This window comes from Anser anser (genome assembly GCF_964211835.1).
Source record: "Anser anser genome assembly, chromosome: 3".
NCBI lineage: Eukaryota > Metazoa > Chordata > Aves > Anseriformes > Anatidae > Anser > Anser anser.
Window position 1 is genome coordinate 96,085,800 of NC_139722.1, and position 21,905 is coordinate 96,107,704.

General features: G+C 38.4%; 1 protein-coding gene across 4 annotated transcripts in view; it reads right to left on the minus strand.

The window, feature by feature from the left end:
* MTA3 (metastasis associated 1 family member 3) overlaps positions 1–21,905 on the minus strand; it is a 199,007-nt gene that overhangs the window by 26,900 nt on the left and 150,202 nt on the right. The window contains exon 24 of one of the 4 annotated variants that reach the window (XM_083828826.1): positions 9,713–9,867. The exons of the other annotated variants lie outside the window; for them this stretch is intronic. The gene's annotated coding sequence lies outside the window, so the exon portion shown is untranslated. The remainder of the gene's footprint in view (positions 1–9,712; positions 9,868–21,905) is intronic. 4 annotated transcript variants of the gene reach the window in all.

Sequence of the window (21,905 nt, forward strand, 5' to 3'; positions counted from 1 at the left end):
AAGCTGCATCAAGAATTACCAACATGTCTAGAATAAAATGAGGCACCAAAAGTTCAAAGAAAGTCAGAAGCTCTGCAGGTGGAACCATCCTGTTAAACTTGATAAACCTCTGCAAAATTATGCAATTTTTTATATTAGCAAACTGTAACAGTTCTGAAACGTGTCATGAAAGACAAATGCTGCTGTAAATTTTAGTCGAGGGTTATGCTAAGAAACCGTTCAGTCTAATCTTTCCATTGCTGCTATGTCAAACATAATACTGTTAACTCAAATTTACAGAGCAATTTCCTTTTGCTGAATCTCAAGAATTCCTCAGAAATGAAATCCATAGAGTGGCACTAAGCTCCGACTACCTTCGAAGCAGCATGGACCCTGACTGCACATGTAACGTTGTGTAACAAAGACAACGGAGAGCAAATTCCCTCCTTCAGAGGGTCATAGGCAAGACAACCTTTAATTTATAAAGGTTCCAATGAAAGATCCTCATAAAACCATGTCATGATCCTTAACTAGTTGACTAGAGTGAAAGATACAGAATGAAACGGACCAGAGCACAGACAAAAGTGTAGCTGTAGGAAAAAACAGCGGGCTGACTGTTGTCCCCTAAATGCTGCTTTCGCACATGAAGGTTGATTTGGAGGTCTAGAATCAAGTAGCACAGGGGTAGCGTTGCTTACATCTGGCTGATAGCAGCATGCTGGTTGCCTTTCTCACGGGCTTCTCCTTTAGAGCTCATCTTCTTGGGTCCTACCAGTTCATGGGTCAGCTTCATGGGTCCTGCCTCCCCCTGGGCTCCCAAAACAGGCAACATCACTCCCAGTGATGAACAAGCCTAGGAAACTCTGTCTCTGGCTTTTCACTGCTGTTAAGCTAACAAACTAACAGGCTGTAGGTGTTCTGAACATCCTAGACAACTGTAGAAATGTTTTGTAAAGGTCAAATCACCATTTTCTTATTCTCTCCTTCAAAATAAAGGTCTTACTTCACATTGTATGACAAAAAATCATGTCTTTTTTTATTCTATTTCAGGATGGTTTGTCTCAATTTGAGAACTTCTGGTCTTCTGACAGCTGTGATATAATAATAAAACCCAAATTATTTACATCACAGATAAAATGAATAAGAAGTACTGTGATAAACACTTTGAAAATAAAGAAGCCTTTTCTTATTTCCCCTGACAGCTCAAGAACAAGGGGGTATTCCACAAGACAATGTACCTGAAATTAATCCATAAGAACACATCATTTTATGAGGTACAGTCATGCCTCTAAAACTCAATTCTGCTAGATAGCTTCAACTACATCTAGTCTTTCTATAAACCTTCAGTCTAAGCCCCTGTTCATACTTAGATTCAACTGCTGTCAGATAAGACCATATGCAAGCAAAGGGTGTCTGCTACACATTACAATAAATAGAATAAAGTGAAAGGCTTAGAGAGATTCCCCAGAAATATTTTAAGGAACAAAAGGAAAGAAAATAAGTTTAATTAATGACAATTTACAATTAAATGAGCAAACAAACAAAAACCCCACAGATATCAAAACATTAAACATTTTGTTTCAGGGAATAGTCCAGTACATCTGATAATGGAGTACAAGATGTCTTTCTTTATGAGCTGGCTTCTTAGCAATATGAGTTCCGTCCCTGTGATACAGGTGTTTACAGCACTTTCAGGAACAAAGTACGGAGCTGTCACATACAAAGACCAATGGATATTAATGTACATCAAAAGGATGTTGGATGACTAAATGTTTTGGCAAATACGACTCCAAAGATTATGTTGTACTTGTTGCTGAATTTACACAGGTATAGACACTTGGTATTCTCACCTTCCCACCCCAAAAAAATGGAAGCCATTTGTTGGTGATGGACCAATTCTTACCAAACGAAAGAGAGCAAGAACAAAACTAATGTTTTTCATCTAAATGTAGTTTTGCTGGAGACCTAAAGCCAGTACTGCTAGGTTTTGCATTCTTTCTCTGAGCAAATATTTCACTAGCCACTAAGATATTTGTTTGATATTCATAAGATACTTGCTTCAACAGTTTGAAAGAGTCCATCATACTCATAGTGACTCATAACATGCTAATAAATATACCACATCTTGAGACTTCATTGTACTTCCTCTGCAGCTCACTTCACAGACTCTTGGCTAGAAAGCAGCTGAATTTACCATCCAAATGTGGGCAGCAGACTTCGAGCAACAACTACAGCGAAGCCAAGAAAAGCTCTAGAACTGCAGCAATGAGTAAAATGACAAGTGAACATTTTTGATCATTCTTGTCCCTGCGCTTGGCAGTGAAATTGCTTGCAGCATCTTTTGAGCTTTTAGAGGAATAGCTGGAGATCAATCACCATATATCTATTCAGCATATTTGCTTATTTCTTAATGCTGATCAGTCTGTCATTTCATATGGGGTACTACCTGACCAGAGAGTACTGGTCTTCCAAAGAATTTCTCTACAGTTTTAATCTATTCATGTTGCCACTGAACAGGACAGGACATGGTTGTATTCATTGCTGCCATTACATTAGATAGGTTATTTAAAGTGGTTCATCTGCACTATCAGTTGAATAAAATACTAACACCTTGTGCTATAAAAATAGCAGTTATGGTCTGGATTACTGCTGTGGTGATCTACCTCCACATTGTTGACATAAAAGTTTTTCTTTTTTCACTTGTCAAAATTACATGCCTGACCAGTAAGATGCAAGCAGCAGTTGTATGGCTTAAAACTTCACCTTTTTTCTTGATTTCTTTCCTGTTTCTTAGGTATTTTTTTCAGTATTTTCTGCATCATCTTTAAACTGAAGCAGTTGGCTAAAAGGAACACAGTCCAAAGGACTAAAAAGTGCTAACAGGCAATGTTCTTTGTACATTATTATATAAATCACCTGCTTCCTTCCTGCTCTTCTGTTTGTTCTGATCAGCACTACGGAAAGCATACCAAAGACTGCTGTAGCTGCCTTACTCCATGTCTCAGTTGCCCTTACATATCTAAAGAGTATGCCTGAATCAGCTCTGTGTTGCTTCTAAAGTCCAGAGTTCATAGAGATGAGAAAAAAAAAAGAAAAAAAAAAAAAGAAAAAAAAAGCTGCACCTGTTTAGACAGATGAAAATGAGGGTTCTGCAAAAAATGTAGAATGAAGACAGCAGTCTCTCAAAGCATTAATGCTGTGATGGTAGAACTACTTCAGAATTGTGTTTGCATCCCCCTGTGACTCCTGATATTTATTCACTAAATGAAAAGGTTGCTTTTGGCTTTTACAGCCAAAGGAGGTGGCTAGACAATGAAACACAGAGGTAAGAGACAAGTCTGATACACAGCCTCACAAGGCTTACACAAGGTCAAGCTGACTGCAACGGTACTTGAGCATTGGGGTCATTGCTGAGTATCAGGCAGTATGTAAAAAGTATGTATACAGAAAGCACACGGTGTGAGTTGGATACAATAGGGCATTGTGGCCCTGCACTTAGAGAAAAGGAGTGTGAAGGAATCCTTGGCTAGCATTTATAGTCTTTATTCAACAGGTAAAATTTTGGGTAAGCCAATAGGCCTCAATTGTGGACTTGGCTTCACTTACTTTTGTATGTATTCAGCTAAAGCTTTGATTTTCTGAGGCATTAAGGTTTCATCTTATCCAAGTTGCTCAGTGTAGGAGCCTAGTCAGACAAAAACTACACTGTATAGTCACACAAGAGAGTAGCAGCACATCAGAGGGTGATGCAGGTCATAGAAAAGCAGACCTGTCTCCTTAAACTGCATCTCTCTAGCTACCAGTTACAGAGGAAATGTAGGTCAATTTCAATAAGGTCAAAATTTCATTTATGAAATAGAAGTATGCAATGAGAACCAAAGTATCAGAAACAGGTTTTCAGAGGCACTTTCAATAGTGCAGTTTACATGCTTGACACACAAAATGAAAGGCTAGTCCAGGCACGGGACATACATCAAAAGAAGCACTGAGGTATGAAGCAGAAGACACAATCATAAAGTGAAAGCAGAAAGGAACAGATGGAGCATTAGCAGAAAAAAAGAGAAACAGGGCTTTGAAGTCATGGGACCACTCCAGACTGACACTCAACTAATGAGATGGCTTCTCATAGTGTGAATTTTGCCTGGGTTATCAAAAAAAAAAAAAAAATCAATTTTCTGTGACTTGATTATTACAATCTAGAATCAAGCCAAATTTCTTAATCCAAATTTGCTTCTCTGAGTATCCAGTGCAGAACAAACGATGCACGAACAATGCAGCGAAGAGCAGGCTTTGAGAAGTCAGGTCCAAGTCCCTTGTTTCCATTACTACCTAATCTCTAGAAAACAGCTAGATTGCAAGAGCAGTTTCTTTTAGGATGCACATATCATGTTATGAATTATTGCCTTTGAGTCATGCAGAAAATAACCCTGGAATATGTTTTTGTTAGTGAAACCAGCTGATCTAGCTATGGTTTCACAGTATTTTCCTAAAGCAGCAGCTCAGTTCTGTTACCATTGATTAACCTTGTGTTAACTCTGTGTTAACACAACTTTTTTTTTTTTTATTGTTTACTTTTCAGGGCATGCTTGTTACTTTCAAAGAGAGATGAGGTTACTTAGAATTCACATACACTTCCTTCAAAGATCACAATGTTTAAATTTTTGTAAGGGCTGAACTCTTCTTGCCTCTGCAAACATTGGAAATGGCACGCCATCTCCTCCTTTGGTGACAGTTGACACTGCAAAGTCAATGGAGCAACGTCGAATTACATCAGTTACAAAGCTCGCTGGGGTTCAAAGTTAATTTAAAATTTCTAAACTATCACAGAGCAGACTATAGTTAAGTGGCTGAAAGCATTAAGACAAAATAAAACAAAACACCTTCAGTAGGAGAAATATAGTTAACCTCACCTGCTTCTCTGCTTATTCCAGAGCTAAGTGAACTTAGTGGCTAGTGGTAAGAGGAACTTGACCCTTTTAGGTATTCTTTAAAATGGCCATGGAAAAGAAGGGATTCTTTGAGAAAAATAATTTAACTCTACTTCCAGCCCTCCCTACCTCCTACCACCCGTACATCCCTCTAATGTTCATTTCTACCTTAAGGGTTTGTTGTTAAATTAGTTCCTTGATAGGCTGCTGGGTGGGAAGTGGTAACAGATCAGCAGTAATTCTTATTAGAGAGGCTCACTGTGGATATATTCAGAATTACCATCCAGATTCAATTTTCATTTAAAAATTCCAGAAGGAAAGGCAATGCCATATTGCTACAAAACGCTGAGCTGATCTTCTTCCAACTGAATGAAATCTACCTTATGCTGATACCATGAGGATAAAGTCAGGCCCTCTGCTCTAAAGGGAGAAGCTGCTTAAAAACCCTGATAAAAATATGTTGGGTTTTTATGGTTAATTTCAAACCCTGCACATGGCCAGAGCCACAGCTGAGTTCCATAAGCCTTTCATTTGTGTGTGGAATTAGCTCCTTCCTTGTGGGCTAAAGTGATTCCTCCATAATATTTAATTACATCTCATGATATTTTTGTAGCCAGACAACTGAGCAGAAACGAAGAACTTATTGAGCAGAGACAACCAAGCGCTGCTTGCATTCACTGATACCTTGCACGCTATGCAGCACCACGAAGTTAAGCAAAGAGCAACTGATGGTATGGAATCTGCTGATATGTATTTCAAGGAGTATTTTAAACTGACAAGGGTTCCTCCAGTATGCTAGTCTTATATTTTTGGCTTTCAGCTGGTACAGAGTAAGATGCAGTGGGCATTACTCCAAAAACTTTGGTAACCAGTGATTGGGCTTATTGCAATTCTTGTATGCAGTGGGAGTTCTCCGCCAAACACCTGTCCAAACATGTTTTCCTCACTGAATGGGTTATTATTCTTAAGTATGCTGTAGTTGGGTATAACTGTGTAAAATTAAAACTTGCTAAACCTATTTGGCATGAAGTGTTTTTCCTGTGCCTACAGACTATTACCATACATTCTGATTCAGACTGTCAAAACAGTCAATGACAGGTGCATCAGTCATACTTCAGGATATTCCTATACTTCCTGAAAATTTTCCCTGCAAAGGAGCAAAACAGCTACTTTCACCGGTCCTGGTCAAGAAACAAAGAAATTTGCATACATGTTTTTTGAGGCATTTATTATGCTAAAACAATAATGGGAAATATTTCTGTTTAGTTAGCAGCCTTTTTCATTTTGAAGTATCTTGCACTTGCTTTGCTTTCTTTTGACGTAATGTGAAGTATACAAGACTCTAGCCAGAGGGAATACTTATCAGTAACACAATGCTCAGAGTTTTGAATTAATTATAAGCTTTTCACTTATCTGAAAAAGGAAGAAAGATTTCTGGGATGCAAGTTCAACTACTATTAAAATAACATCTTCGCAAGCAATCTGCTTCCACAATCAGGGGGTGAAGATTGGTGCTTGCATTGCATGCAAAAGTAGTTTTCAGCTGATCCACATCTGCTCATCTGTCATCAGCCTAGCCCACTGCCATGTTTTACAGCAGCCAAAAAGCTGTGCTGGGAGCTACTGACCCACAGAGTGATGTTGACCAATGTCACAGGGAAAGAGAACACCAGGCAATGTGACGCTGCTAAACTCAACTGATTAAGCAGACCAAGCAGGCATTGGGTTTGGCTGCAAAAGCGTTACGCTCTCATAGACACAAACTGAGCCTCGACCCAGGTACCGCAGCAGTTAGTCAGCACAGTATGACCTGGAGAAAGCAGGATACCCAGCAGCTGTGCACCAACAAGCAGCAGTTTCACCTTGGGTCCTCTTCTTCTATGCAGCGTTGGATGTCTGCACAGCAGTGCTTCCCTTGATCTCAAATGCTGGAGGGGTTTCTAGCCAGGTGTTGGCACAGGCTGCCAACTAAATCGGTACCAGCAATATCACTATACATCTTTCCAGCCCATGCCAAGGCTCAATACACTCAGCTCTCGCTTGCGTTGTCCCGTCTGCAATTAGTCATACTCAGTATCTCAGCTCAGGATCAAGGCATAGCTAGGATGCTCCTGCAACAACTGGCCAGGCCCCTTTTTCCTCTTTATTTTCCCTCTAACAGTCTCTCTGACTTCTTGAGGAATCATTCAGAGAAGGAAACCAGAAAATACAAAGAAGTTCCCATAGCATGCTCTGCACAGAGCTCCGTTCCTGTTGTCTAGATACACCTTAAATACCCAGACTTTACTCAGAGTGCTTGTGCACATGATCAGGTAGCAAATGATCCATCTATTCTAAAAGGAGATCCCCACACAAATCCAGCTAGGCAATGCCCTGAGAAAACTTTTCCAATTTGGCCTTACTTTGATTAGGGACTGGATCAGATGCCCTTCCTAGTCTACAAGGTCCTTTCCAAACTCTGGTTTTCTATGATCCTCTGGCATGACTTCCTTTCAGCACAGGCTCTCTTTGCTGTTGACATTTTTCAATAAGAAAACCCTGAGGCAATTTGCATGTACCGAGATGAGAGACAAATCCTCATTTACAACAGCTACCGGGAGAGCTTTTACTCTGTTCAACATCTCTCTCAAAGTACACGGTAGCAGCCAGCTTTTGGAGAATATATTTTCAGGGCATCTATTCATTGTAATAATTGATGTCTTATACAAGAAAAGTATTAGTTCCTGCCACTGGACCAACAACCTTTTTTCTCTTCAGAGTTGCGTTCAGGCATTGTAATATGTTGATTCAATGCTGCAACATATTGAAGTAAAGCTGTGTTATTGTAACAGAAAAACAATCCATTGATCATCTTGACACACGACAAACAATGGTTGCTCTCATCTCATAAACAATGGCTGTTGCATGTGTCACTAAATCATGCTATTGCTATCCTATGGACAGCGTTTATTGCTCAACTTGTAAGTTTTTGTTTATCTTTTCCACTGACACATATTTCCAGCTTTCCCCTTCCAGGTGCCATTTCCTTCACAGGGGAATAATGGCTGAGCCTGATGAGCTACCTACAGTGTATAGCTCACCATTCTGTTATTATCTACAGCTCACACGATGCCAAATACTAGCCAGGATAAAAACAGCACAACCTGAACTGACTACCAAATCAGAGTTGGGAATCCCATTGGAATAAGAAACTAGTACTTTTAGATTTCAGATCAGTGACTGTAGACTGCCTTTCAGCTGCCTCTGCGTGCCTTCCTCATCAACTACAGATGAAACATTGCTCTGATTGAAGTACTTCTTAACAGTTTTCCCTTCTTGCAAATGATTCATGAGCAGAGGTTTTTTTTAGTAATTAGCAATTTGTTGCTTTTCTGCAACTATTCAAAACATGAATTAAAAACAAACAAACAAACAAAAAAATATATTCCTAGAAGTCAGACCATATTCCCTGGGGAATATTTGCCATATCATTTGAGTTTACACTTATTACAGCTATGTGACTGCCATATAACCTAATTTGCACGTATTATTCAGTAAAACCCAAATATTTTCCATGGTACCTTCAACCCAGTGGCCTGAACTACAGCTCCTTCCCATTTCTTGTTATCGTATTTCCTTCCCATATGGAAGAAAGCACCAAGACAAAAGTTCAGTGTACACATCTGAACCTGGAGATCATATTCACAACTCCAATTTAGGTTGTCTTATCCTTTCTTTCAGCATTAAATATAACTTTCAGGTCAGTTCCCTACAACAACCACATGGTAGTCACCATTTCAAAAATAAATATTTGCCAAGAGTTGCCAGTGCAACAGTTTGAGTAGCATTAACATCACCAAACAGATTCAACTGGCTTCTAATTAGAAATGTGGCTTAATGTTTTTAACAGCCTTTTTTGTTTCCATTTTAAAACATCCATATGTTTGACATTTTGTTCATAGGAATATTCACAGAAATGAATTCTGGGTGCACGGCTGAGATACAGAAGGAGATTTCTTTTTTTTTCCTCCATGTGTAAGACCTTTTTAAAGGTTCATTTGTATAGCTAAAGAACTAAAGAAGTGAAGTACATTCATAACATATCACACAGCTTGATTATTAATCATGAATACTAAGTACCTGATTAAAAAAGCTGGTAGAAAAAGAATGGATTTTTCCTAGAAAAATGCTAACAGAAATGAAAAACAATGAAAGAGAGCTATCAGCACTTCTATATGGAACTATTTCTGTTCTTCACAACCATTCCCACTCCTTAAAAAGAAACTGAAAAAAATTATTAGAGAAGAAGAAAAAATATTTCAGATCAGAAATACTGCCAACTGGGAGATCCAGTGGAGTTGTAGTTCTAACATTTCATATTATTAGTCTCATTCACAGATTATTTTTTTCTAGGTTGCACTACATTTTCAATGGTGCAACATACTCTCTCTCACTATGACAAAAGCCAGGTATATCATGGAAGTCTGTGGACAGAGCACATCAGGAACAATTTAACAGAGCTGGGGAGCTCAATCTTATAATAACCTAAGAAAAAACAGCCATGATTTCCAGAATGTACTGTAACAGAATATTTGAATGATATACCTTATTATCAGCCAAATACTGGCATGGTAAACCATTTGAAGGAAAATAATCCACCCAAGTAAGACACCTCTGAAAATATTTTTGTCAAACAAAACCCACTTTTTCTACAAAATAACTATATTGACTAAAAAAAAAAAAAGTGCAATCAGCCCAACTATTTAGAGGAAATAGATGTAAATAAAAATAGCTATATTGCTTCTAGAAACTATTTACCTCTTTACCTTTGCAATTAAGGTGTGACAGTATTTCTATTTCTGTTGGAAAGGCTCGGTTTTACAGCAGTATATTGCTCCAGCAGTTCAGCGGTGGAGAAAGAAACAACACCCACAGCTCACTCTGACACTGTGCATGTAGAACGAGTGACATGCAGACCAACCTTTAAAGTAAATATTATTTAGAAGCTTTTGAAATGTGGAAGCAAGATAAACATAAGCAGGGAACTTTATTAAATACAATAATTTCTTATTTAATAAGATTTTTTTTTTTCTCTCACACACCCACATACAATTTCATTGATTTCTGTGAGATTAATTGCATGCACCTGGGTTGGAAGAACATCTAACAGACAACCTTTGAACAAACAAGATGGGGGCCTAAACTGCAGTTTTCGATCCAAAGGCAATTATGTCTCTGCTTGCCATCTACCAATATTGTTATTGCTTCTTTTGAATGTTTACTGTATTGAAATGCATTTGAACATTGTTCTTGCTAGTTCTAAAATAGTTCGTATAATGGATTACCCAATTATTAATTCAAAGCTTTGTCATAAATCAGACACAGAAAATAGTGCATTTTCTAATTATGCATTTTGCAGTGGCTTAGTTAAAAAAAAAAAAACTAGAAAAAGGATTTTCATTGCTTTCTTCACCTTATTTATCCACTTCTTTTCTCTTAACTATACTTTCAATAGTCGATCCAAAAGTACACGAGAAATCAATCCCAGAAGAAACCAAACAGCAGGGCGTGAATTCTTACATCCTGATTACCACAATGAGTACACTTTCAATGCCCACGTTTCTACAGTCCAGGGACTAGAAGAAAAACATAGCAATTTTTTTAAAGGGGACAGAAAGACGTGAGAATACATCTCACGCACAATCTCAAGGTTCAGAGAGCTGAATGCTTTTTGAAAAAAAAAATATTTTTACTGAGTCTGAAGGTTTAGGGTTTTTTTTAGAAGTATGAGTCCATTCTGACTTTTTTCTTTTTAAATATGAGTTTGATTAGCTCTTTGTAAAAGAAGTTGTCTATTTAATATGGTACAGGGTGGGTGTCCAATGCAGTAAGCAGCCCAGGTCTAGCGGAGTTACACATGTGAAAAGCCACTTTTTCCACTCCAGACAAAGGAATAAAACCATCTGCATTACAGACTTTTTACTGAAGCAACAGCCCCTTCATGACTAGTTTGTAATGGACTTTGAAGAGCAATCTGTCTCAGGCCAGGACCTGAGGCAGGCATAAAACACTATCCCTACATCCATTAGCAGCCCATGGGACTTTACTGCCCAAACTCCTCAAGTGACTGAAAGTGCTTCAGAGTTTGAAAAGCTTTTTCCTAAAGTAGCAGGGCAAGGCAGAAAAGCACTCTTAGTATTACTTAAAAAAATAAAAATAAAAAAATTTAAAAAATAAAAAAAATATAAAAAATAAAAAAATTGTGTGTGCTATGAGCACAGTGCTATAAATGCAGGCCATAAAGGCCCAGGTGCCCACCGGAGGCACGCCCACCCACTGGCCTCCATGACAGCTCACCTGGAGGGCGGCCATTTCAGGGCTTTCAGCTCACACAGGTGTTCCCAGCTGGAAGCCATGGGGGTGGTGGGAAGCCACATTTCTCGCTACCTTCCCTCTCGATTTTGATGCACAAACATGCCCCATGCTGTCTGCCATGCAGCACGGTGGCCTGTATCCAGGTAATCAGCTCTGAATGCTCCCGGATGCCTCATCAAATGAAGAGTCCAGTTACCTGTCACTCTCACTGGGCCTGTGTTCCTTACAGCAACCAAATGCTTTAAAATTTTCCATCATTGATATTTTTAGATTATGTAACTGCAGCTATCATCTGGTTAAATTTATTTCGGGATGCAGCTTTGATCAAAGAATACAAATAGATTGCATAGGAACCTGCCAATACAGCATATACCTGTGAAAATCAGCAGCATTTCAGCAACAAAAGGGCGATAAATATTGCTTAAAATAAAGTAAGCTTTGCGGAAAATGACACATTTGATACTTTATTCAACTTTTAATTAAAAGCGACTTTTAATATTTTCCAAATAAAATTAGAAGATGTCATAGGATAATTCAGATTAGAAGACACCTCAGAAGGTCATCTAATCCAGCCTACTGCTTAGAGCAGGTTCAACAGTATTTGTCAGCATAAAAAATTATATCTTGCTTGGGGAGACCTTGGGCAATACATGATGTCAACAAGATAATAAACTGCTTGAGGATTTGAATTATTGTTTGCTGTTGTAATAAATATTGAAAGAATAGCTTTATTTTTGCTAGCTCATGTCTTTAAAATAACATTTTCATGCAATAAGATCAGAGAAAACTTCTAAAAACATGCAAAATGTTAGGAACATAGCTTGCATGTGCAACTAGGATGAGCCATTCTTTGCTTGCCAAAAAAAAAAAAAAACTGTGTTGAACAAAGCTGTCTTTAAATAAGGCTCTTGTAATTTAGTGGAGAGATAATGCCATGTTATTCAATAATAAATGGTCTCGCTCTCATTGTCAACAAACACAGCAAAGACAAGACATTCATTTTTAAAGGGGGAAATATTCCTACTGTGACAGAACCATTACCACACCTTTACTGTCATTATGTGAAATAATTGATTTGGACACAATACGAACATGTGTTATGGGGAGAAAAGATCTCCAGCACAGAAAAGAAATATTATTTGCTTTAGAGTCACTGCATTTATTCATGCTTCAGCCTTTCTGGTAGAAGACTGTTCCGTCTTTGAAATAGAAAGGTTTATTGGTACTTGCCAACAGCAAACATTATCAGTTTGGCTTCAAAAAATTTATTTCTGAAGTATTTCTTGAGAATTTATTTTCAGAGATTTAAACTGTTTCTTAAAAATGTTTAGCCATTTTAAGGTAGCAAATAATAAAGGAAATGAGTTTATTACACTAATACAAATATATTCACACAGTATAATTAATTAGAAAATCAATTGAATATGTAGATTTTTCTTTTGCATGTAATAGCACCATGGGTCATCACAAAATATTAAAATAGCAATTTTTCTAGAAACCTTTGTCCAAGGACCTTGCAGTCAACCAACTTAATGATATTCCTTGCATATCTAAAGTTATGGATAAAATGTTCAAATATCAGAATGAAGCCTTACGAAATTATGTGCTTCCAGCCACTTGCAGGCCTGTGGTATTTACATAGGCTAAGTTTAGGATCACAGGAGATATCTAGATTTAAAAACTTACAAAAGTAGAACATTTGATGGGATTGTTTTATGTAATATTTTTATTTCATTAGCTTTTTGTCTATCTTCTGATGGAGATTAGAAATTAGAGATAAGATTTTGCATACTGTGACAACTTAATTTCTTGGGATGTGCTTGCGCTGACACTTGTAAACTCCTGGCTAATACCAAGTCCTGGAAAAACAGTTTTATGTAACATAAAAATGTATGTTTTACTTTTACCAACAGAATCTTAGAGCTGGGTACAAGTTATTCATATAAAAGGCTTTTTTTTTTTTTTTTTAATTTCAAAATAAGATTTTTACCATTTTCTTAAGTTTCAGATAATCCCTAAATTAGGGTACATTATACACAAACACACAGAGTTTGGTTTGGTTTCTTTCATGTTTCTGATACAGAAGCCTCCTGAAGTCAAAAAATAAATGGGGTTCATTTCACATAGCCAGGAAAATGGCTGAATACCTCCAGGAGAACAGAGCCTGATTCCTTCCCCTTCATCTTCCCCTCCAATTTTTAGATGCAAAGTTTAGGAAGTAGAGAAAGGAAATGTTTTACTGTGAAGCATCATGGTATGTCACATCCTTGAATTTACAGTTTGCCCTTACACATCTATGAATAAAGGATAGTCCCTGGCTGAAGGTGATTTCCAGAGTAGCCATTACTTAATACCCATTACTTAATTCCTTCTTGTACTATCTTAGATACAAGGAAAGATTTTGTTGTTGTTGCTGATCTGAGTTGTACACAGCCTATATACATTTTTATGCTTTGTTCTTAGACTTCTGTTGTAGTATTAAAAAAAAAAAAAAGTAAACTCCAAATTTAATTAAAAATAGCAATCCAGATGAATTGCAGACTATTCGATGGAAGTGACAAATGTAGCACGCACTCTTGAGTAAAGATATCCAACTTTGCATATTTACCCTAATGTTTTGGTTTTTTTTGGCTACTAAGATGACATTGAAAAATTCCCCTTTAGACATTTCATTTAATTTATCATTTAATGGATTAATTACTGTTCTATAATTTTATTTATATCCTCAAGTTTTAAAGAGTAGAGTGAATTTACATTAAAAAAAAAAGGAATTTTTTTTTCCATTGCCTTTTATTTCAATTTCCTAATTAATTTGGGATCCATATATGTGACCTAAATATTAGTTCCTGTAATATACTGAAAGAACCTCCTAAAAGGTTTACACTTTAATTCATTGTATGCAATGGTACTTACACATCAGGTTGTTATATGAGTAGTATGGAATAGTCTGCAATATACACAACCCAACAACTTCATTTAGTAACCCATTTGAAAGCAAGTGGGAAGCAGATGCTGTTCTCCCTTGTATTACACCAGCACAACTCCACTGGAATCCAAAATCTTCTGGTCTAAAGGCACAGTCAAAATTCATGCAGAACTCTTGAGCAGCTGCCAAAGCCAGCAGTAGCTGGAAGGCAGAGCAGCGCTTTCCCAGAGGCAGCCCTCTGGGACTGCACAGATGTGCCACCAGCAGATGGGCGAAGGGAGGAGCAGCTGCTCCATCCGCCCTGAAAGGGTGGTATGAAATTTTTTGACTGGACTTCCCCCTGGCAGCTGAGGCAGAGGGATGCTCCCTGGAACATATATCTGTGGTGTGGTTTAACCCCAGCAGGCAGCTAAGCCCCACACAAGCCCTGTTCTCCTCCTGTGAAGGTCTGAGGAGGTGTAGGGCCCCCAGCCTCTATGAACTGACTGTTCTGACCTGTGAAGCAGCACAGGTTAAACACACAAAACATGTCACTACGCTACTACACTGTGGGGTAGAGGAGGGGCAGACACCAAGAAAACCTCTACCAAAGGAAAAAAAAAAAAAAAAAAAAGAGAGAAATATAAATATACTTAAAACATCCCACATCAAGAATACTCAAGTACTAATGTATCTTTTGTGACCAGTTCTTGGTGATTCACACATCAAACTTGTCCCTCCACAGCATGTCTCCATTATGCACTACATACAGAGCAGGGGACAGTGCATGAGCTGTTCTCACTTTCTCTTTGCCTTGTTAAAATCCCTCATCATTTTTGTGAACACACGAAAGTCATTTTAGGTGACTGCTTTCCATTTGCTAAGAAATGTCGCAAGAGTTTGTCCCACACCCTACCTGTTGTGTCAAATGAAATTTGCCATATCAGTGTCTCAACTATGGACCTTTTCTGGAACTCATTGAGTAGCTGTGGGTATTTTGTCTACAGATACAAACACCAGCCAGCTATGTTGGACAGCCAGTGCAGGTTACAGAAGAGCAAGGCACTATGGCACATCCCACAGCAAGGAAGCCAATGGCCAAAATTTGTTATGTGATCTGTGAGATTTTTTACTTTATATTTTGACATATTGCCCTGCAAAGCAAAACAGAGTGAGTTGGAGAGATCAGAGCCCAAAGATGGAATGCTATCATTAGCATAAATAAAAATATAAATAAATATAAATAATAATAAATAAAAGCATTACAGCAAAAATGGCAATTACATCAAAGCCGAGACCTGGAAAAAGACTCTTCGTTCTTCTTGACTGCAGCTATTGAGAACATCCAGAACCTGTCCAGAAGCTAATAAGGTTTCTAAAGGATGAAGCAGAATAAACAGCAGCACATAAATGCTAACATAAAATGCAAGTATCAAGTGCTAATACAAAACATAGCTATTTTCTTAACTTTTCCACTTTATGTTTGTTCAAACATCTGTTTGTTTATCCTACTTCATATATCTGTCTCAATCAGATACTAGGTTACCCAACCCATTCAATCTGGCAGATATGACATGATGTCTTCAGTACAGTGGAAATACTGTCCTCTCCTCCCTAACTCAAAGGAGCCATGATGAACTGCCCCCTCTAGGAAATGAAGTAGTTCATCCAAGCTGTTCTGTGGGAATGGAGTTACACCACAACACCCCATCTAATCACCGGTTAGAAACTCCAACCACAGCCAAGCTGTGTTAAAATGGACATGGAAGCACTTCCCAGCTCTAAGAGCTCAGAAATTCCCTTACTACCCCATGCCATATCCGAGCAGCAGAACTGTAAAACAGAATCAACTGTAAAAGGCATCCTACTAATCCTCATGCCGTAGGAAGTAGTAAAAGATAAAGTCATTAATAAGCACACTTAAATCTAAAGAAAAGCCTTTACAAGTAGCTGGAACCCCTTTCCTACCAATATGAACATAATGCTCAAAGCTGTATTTTTATGCAAAACAAAACCAACCATTGCTATTTATTCCCTACCCTATCTAGGAAAAGTCACTGGTTTCATACAGACAAAAATATCATTCATGTTTGAACCACATCAAAATTCTTACTTTGAAACTTAGCAAGAGCCTATTGACAATGTTCTATTCCACCCATTGAAAATTATCCAGACTGTCATGAGAGCTTGTAACAATGGACACTCATACCCAGCTATTTTTTAGTGCTTGAGTATGTTTCTGCCACACAGTCTATGCTGTGGCAATGACATTTTTAACAGCACATTATTGCATTCTTCACGATGAGTGGCATTGCAAATGCCTGTTTTTTTGTCCTGCTCATCCAAGGAGCTGTATCATTTCAGGAAGCGTGATTTTCACAGCAATAAATCTACTTCCTTCATTTTAAATTGAAATGAATTGCTAAAAAAAAAAAAAAAAAAAAAAAAAAACCACTTTCAAGGAGCTGGAGATTTGATCACTTTCCTGTTGACTGAAAACAGAGTTCCCTTTGTTTCCTCTTCCATAAGCCTGACAGTCAACCCGTGACACTGCACATCACGCTGTGCAGTGATCATGACTCAGGTACTGCCACAGACCACTTACCCCTTTCAAAAGTTCCGAGTCTACTGTCAGCAAGTAGACAGCATCCGTCTGTTTGGCTTTTGAGAGGGAGTTTACCCTGAAGACAAAACAGTAAAAGGGATACAGAGAGATCCTAATGTTCTCTTCTTGACCATGACTGTACAGCATCACAACCATTCATGATGAAGGAGGCCCCAGGAAGGTGTTTTCCCCTTCTTTCTCAAAAACCTCTATCAGAACATTCCTAAGTGCCTGTAAATGTATCTCCAATCCAATTTTGAAGTGAAAAGAGCTCACTACCTGCAGCTACACTAGTTATTTCAAGTAATACTTGCCATTGCTTAATGGCAAGAGCCTATCTTGAGTAAGTACTTGGGAAGGGAAGACAATGCCCTTTCCAGCTGGCATCTCCACTCCTGAAAGCTTTGAACAGAAGACAGCAATTTGAGACACTGATTTCTGGATGAGGTGAAAAATGAGGTGAGCTTCTTCAGAAAAGCTTTCTGCATAAAGAGAGCTAAATGCACAGCTACTAAAAGGTTACAGCACAAAGAGAACATTCACCCCAAGTAACACACTTATAATAGTTGCTGCATCTGCAAACGCTTGCTGAGATACTGCTTTTGTAATAGAAAATACAAGAAAATATGCATTTGAATATGATTCAAATACAATAAAACATATATTTGGATCCTAATCTTTGGATTTTTAAAAAGCTTGAGTAGGAACATGAAAAGCCACCTAGCTCCAAATTTTCCCTCCAGCAAGTGATAAACACAGGGGCTTGAATCTGAGGTTTTGGTTATGACTGAACTGTTTAAATGGGTGCATTATGCACTGATAGCAGCCTTCCCTCTTGAGAGTCTTGGAGAAACATGGCTCACAGTATACCTGCAGGTGGGCTGGAAAGAAGCATCTCTCACAGAACAGAAAACTTTCAGAAAGAAATCATGTTGTTTAAGCAACACTTCTTGCTAAGGCTCAGGACCAAGGGATAACAACAGCTAAATGAGTACTGAAACATGGTTGATCCAAATATGCATTGCCAGTAAAATGTGGGATACCTTCTCTCACGCTTTATTACTAAGAAGCCTAAACACCTATAAAATTTTAATTAAATGTAGGTCCACATTTTCTGTTCACTTACTGCAAATGGAAATGTCCACTTTACAAAATGAACCCCTCCAGCCTTTATGAACATATTTTAGATTAGATGTTAGGAGGAAATTCTTCACTCAGAGGGTGGTGAGGCACTGGCACAGGCTGCCCAGAGCAGTTGTGGATGCCGCATCCCTGGAGGTGTTCAGGGCCAGGCTGGATGGGGCCTTGGGCAGCCTGGTCTGGTGGGAGGTGTCCCTGCCCATGGCAGGGGGTTGGAACTGGGTGGGCTTTAAGGTCCCTTCCAACCCAAACCATTCCATGGTTCTGTGATTTAGTGGGGCTCTGTGCAGAACTGGCAAGTTAATATATTGCAACTTTTTGCTTTTAAGGAAATCCTTGGACTTGTTCCACACTTTTTATGTACATCTATGAAAAGAAAGACACAAAATCATACTACCACTATTCTGCTCTGTACTTTTTCACAAGTAAGAAAGAGAAGCTATACAGCTTCATGCGCCTACATCACTGTCTACTACAGTCTGGAAATGCTTGATGAAAAAAAAATATTCAAAATAAAGGTTGGATTAAACCAAAGCCCAGAAGTGTACCAACTACTTACAGGCAATAATTCTGAAGACAGGAAATTTTATGATGGAGATTCCAAATTTTCTTATATCATAAAAACATACTGCTGTAATTTCTGGTTCAGTAAGCTACTTCAAGGTAACTTGCTAGAATAGGAGGAATGCATTAAAATACAGCCGTAATCTAGCAAATAAATCCAGAGCAAAAGTTGAAGCCAGAAAAACAATACAGTTTCTGTGAGCATCTAACTATAAATAGAGAATACAATCCACATGAGAAAGCAAGCCAGCGAATTCTTGGTCTGGTCTTCAGCTGGTGAACAGGAAATATGTTAACACCAAAACCAAGAAAAGGTGCATTGATTTACAGCTGCTAAGAGTTGGCTGTGGATCTGACATGATAGACAAATCTGATGGTATGAAATGGAGTCAGAGATCTGTGCTGATAAATCAATGGAGACAGGAGTTGTCTTAAGCAGCAAAAGTCAAATTGGTTGTGCCTAGTCCCTGACAAAAGATCAACAGCTTAGATAATTTAAAATCAGACTGGGGTATTATCGATTGAAACCTGGTAGTCATTCATTCCTGCCTTTTCTTAACTCATTTTTTGGTTTCTGAGCAAGAGTCTTTCAAGGGGAAGTATTCTGGGTACAATACCTTGAGCGTGGATATGTCTGTGGGTTCTAGAGAAGAATCCCATTCCCCAGGTGACAGTCCAAAGCGTCCTTACACATTTTCCTTTGGCTGCTGATTCTTTCCAACATCTCTCTCCTGTTTTTCAGATCCAGACCAGGAAATATCATTGACTCCTGCTACCTCACTGATAGCTAAGTACCTTTAGGAACAACACTGAAAATTCTCATTAATGACCAAGCACAGAGAAGGGATTAACATAATTTGATCCAATTAATCCTGAAAGCACAACACGCAATAGACTTGCATGAAAAATATCAGGTGGAATTTTCCACAAAGGGTGCTCTTCAATGTAACCTGGGCCAAATGTTAGTCTGCTTCTCATTTGGTCTTAATTCCCTGCTCAGAGTCACAGAACAAAACCTCCCTGTTAAACTAACCTATTCTCCTAAGGCTGGCTGTTTCTTTTCTAAGATCAACAAGATTTTAAGTATGCTTGGGAGTTGCACTCAGGAGTTAATTTTAGGGTGAGGAAATGGGAACATACAGGCATATGGCCTTCAGACTCTGGCACAAAGCAGTATTCACTTACAGTCAAAAAAAACTGTTGAAGATTTGAGGCCCCTGGACTTTAAAAATATGTATATGAAAAGCAGAAATGCAAATAACCTATTTGTTCAGTAAGGAAGTCTGTCTTCATCATGCAGTATCAACAAATCATACACAGCTGGTAAAAAAGGAATTCAATGAGCTCAGCCTATTCCTTAGCTTCCCAGGTGGTATCAGTAGCATGTAGACAGATGACTATGTCAGGGGATCCAGTTGCTACTTTTTCCACAGAATGAAATGACAAGAAAATGACAAAATTTTGACAGAATTATGTTGTGCCTCTCAGGATACCCCTTTCAAAGCCATTTTGTTTGTGCTGGCAAGAAGCTTGGAGTGATGGTGTTCAGACACTTTCACAGTGCCAGACAGGCAGCTCTCCATTCGTTGCCTTTAAAACTTAAATTGTTCCTATTTAAACGTTTGGTGTGGGACTGTCATGAGCACAAACCCTTGCCCCAGCACTGGAAGCTGTTATGTAGACTGTGAGATCTGGGGTGTTGACTCTGGCCAGCTTTAGAGTGCAATTTGTGTTGGGATGTCAGATGCCCCCTCTTCATCCCTCATGGCATGACAGCCTAAGCTTTCACATACCCATTAGATTTTGTCTTTTACAGAAACTCTTTGAGAGGGTGGAGACCAATGAATGTTTACATCAGAGTTAACAGTCCTCAGGTATTATAAAACTTCTGTTGAAGAAGAAAGGAGCATCATCGAATCTAAGTGCTTTTAAAACCACACCTTTGTAAGAAACGAATACATCTCTGCTAGCAAAATAGAAACTCCATTTAACAATCCCATCAAAAATTACCATTTTGCTTATTCCAGGAAGAAAAGGCAGAATGGCGAAGCTCTCAATCTATATTCCAAATGATAAAGCCAAATCCCCTGTGAGAGACTGAAATCCTGTATTGCCAGTAAAGCACTAAGAAGTGGTTCTTTCCTATGCAGATAACTTTAATAGCTGACTGTGCAAGAAGTATTAAAACACCTAGGAATTAAATGTTCAACTTTTCAGAAATTACACAAAGAAATGGGGAACCACTGAAGCAGAGCTTTCCAAGAGGCTGCATCACTTAATTCTTTTTACTCTGTGTGCCACAGGTAAGCAAGGCAATTCCGGTAGTGCTGAAAGCAACGTGCTTAACCCTTACGTTGTGGCATTTTCTGGGCTGCACACCACAAAACAATAACTCTCCCTAAACTTCTGGTAAGATTGGACTGGAGGTCATACCTTAGTGATGTAGGAGACTGCAAGGTCTTTTGATGCATGTGTAGTGGTGGGAGTAAGGTTGAAGACTGATGATTTTACAGTCCTTATAAATCACTTCAATGTTGTGCTCTCCAACATATTTCCATTTAAGAGAAAATACACAGTTCCTGCTTTTCTAATCAATTTACCCATGAAAGTTCAGATCAGACTCAACATCTGGTTTGCAGCAAGATTTTCTTCTCCAAAAGCAAAACTGAATTAGGCTTTTATGAATGATTTAACAGTATTGATACTACAATCTGAGCAGAAATAAACATCATAAAGCTATCAGACAGTAAACACAACACTAAGAAGAGTAGAGGGTCTAACTTTAACACAGGTATTTATTTTCATAAACGTATGGCATTCTTGTTTTATCTGTGATCTCACCTGAAGTTACCCTGAGTCATCCTTCGCTTTCTCACCCAGTATATTTTCCATCTGGTATCTCACTCCTAGACTGTACCAAGTGGCTAGAAAGCGATAATTTCCTCTGCCTGAAGGTTACCCCACATTGCATAGTTTGTACTTAGCTTAGTACAATGAAATACAAAAGTGTTTTGGATGGAGAAGTCAACTCCCACCTGAGGATCCCCCTAAAATGAGCACTTACTTACTCAGTTTGTCCCCTAGAGCATGCTGTGCAACTCTCCCACATGAAGGTAACGAGGAGATTCAGACCTGAGGGTGATGGGGTCACTTACCGTAATGTAGTTTTTATCATTTATTATCTGGACAAAGATATTCTGAAATTTCATTTGACGTGTGGCTTTTGTGAAAAGTTTGCAATTCGTGCTACACTGGAGACTAGATGTCTGGGTGGTGAGTCAGCAGATGACAGGTCAATTTCAAAAGCTTTATCCAAATACAGCTATTAAGCACTACGAATTTCAGTTATTGATCTGAATTATTTCAGATTAGAGCTAGGTCACACACAAACACAATATGAGAGCAAGGAGCTCGTAAGTTTGCCAAAGCA